Here is a 2,076-nt window from a genome sequence, read left to right on the forward strand (position 1 = left end):
TAAGGACTGGTAAAAAGGTATTATATACATATAAGTTACTGGTTAATTAATTAATTTTTATTTGTAAAACTCCATCACTGCAAACGAAATTGAGGAATCATTGCAAGTAACCTCAAATCGGGAAAATCCGGAGCTCTTGCATAATTTTTTAAATTGCTTCTCAGTTCTTTCCTTTACCATGAACTAGAAGCATAAGACAATCCAGATTCACAGCATAAGTATCCTTAGACGATGATGTTGATTTCGGAATTTCAGGCAATAAAGTATCCAAAACTATGACCTTCCCATGTGCTGGCAAAGCTTCGTAGCAGTTTCTTAAAAACATCACACATTCTTCATCTCCCCAATTATGACATACATGCTGAAATGATGACAATATATTAGATTTTGTTATATAAATGAATAAATTTGAATGCTTTAAATTGTAGCTACAATGCTAATAACCTAACCTTGAGCAAAATGGCATCGCCTTTTGGAACACTTGTAAACATGTCTCCTCCGATATGCTCTAACCCTTTATGCAAAATAGTTCTCTCTAAATTAATGATTTTCAAATATATACAATTATACATATATTGTACTTTTATCCGTAATTACAATACGGGAATATAAATATTTTAAAATTATATCGGTTTTATCCTGATATAACACAAAAGATTTATAAAATCAAATTACCTTTACAAAAAGATTGTAGGAGACAAAAGTCTCCATTGACTAAGAAGACTAGGATCTTCGTGGATAAAAAATCAAATAATAAGATTTTTAATTATTATTTTCATGTGAAAGAATTTGATTTATTACTAATAATTAATTTTAATATTCGTTATCTAAAATTTGAAATAATTTAACTTATATACTTTTGATTAGGTGTTAAGACTGTTGCACAAATAGAAATAATTAACTTTTATGCTTGTTATTTAAAAATAATATTTTTTTCTCTGTACGTATATAAAAATATAATTAATTATTTTGTTAATTTTATTTTTTGTAGAACAAAAAGATAGAAAAAATAGAGAATGAGAAAAAAGAGAGAGAAAAATAAAGATAAAGACTGAGAAAGGGATTTTATTAATTTTGAAAAAAAATTATTTTAATTATAATAAAAAATATCTGATGACACATTTTGATTTGTCAAATTACTAATACAAAATATAAATTACAAATTATATATAGAGTGGAAAGAGTAAAGAGAAATAGAAAAAGAGAGAGATAGATGAGAGAATTTAAGAAGAGATTATTAATTTTGGAAGGAAATATTTTTTTTCAATTTGAATAAGAGAATATCATGTGACACATTTGGTTATTAAATTAGATAATAATATATAAATATATTAAAATTATATATAGAGTGAGAAAGGTAGAAAGAACTAGAAAAAATGGAGAGAGGTATATGAGAGAATTTAGGAAGGGAGTTTATTAATTTTAGAGAAAAATATTTTCTCTTAAATTTAATAAGAGTATTATGTAACACATTTTATTATTAAATTAGATAATAATATATAATATAATACAATATATAATATAGTTATATTTTAATTTTAATTTTAATATAATTAAAAAATGTCATGTTGCACATTTTGATTGTCAAATTTATAATTATTTATTGATAATGATATATAAAAGAGATAGAGTGGTTGAAGGAATAAGAGGGATAGATAAAGAGAGAGGGAAGAGGGAAAACTCTTTAATTTTGGAGGGAAAGATTTGATTTTAATTGCAATGAGGAAATGACATGTGGCACATCTTAGTTGTAAAATTAGTAGGGAGAATGGAAGAATTCTTTAATTTTGGAGGAAAAGTTTGATTTTAATTGTAATGAAGGAGTGACATGTGGCACATTTTGGTTGTAAAATTAGTAGGAAGAAGGATATAATTCTTTAATTTTGGAGGAAAAAATTTAATTTCAATTGCAATGAAAAAGTGACATGTGGTACATTTTAGTTATAAAATTAGATAGATATATATAATAGATATGTTTTCTCTTATTATGATAAGATTATATTTTAGAAATGATCACATTATTTATTTTCTAATTCTAAAATTAATTTTCACTTTTTTAGATGTTTAAAATATATA

The sequence above is a fragment of the Arachis ipaensis genome, chromosome B05, assembly GCF_000816755.2.
Source record: "Arachis ipaensis cultivar K30076 chromosome B05, Araip1.1, whole genome shotgun sequence".
NCBI lineage: Eukaryota > Viridiplantae > Streptophyta > Magnoliopsida > Fabales > Fabaceae > Arachis > Arachis ipaensis.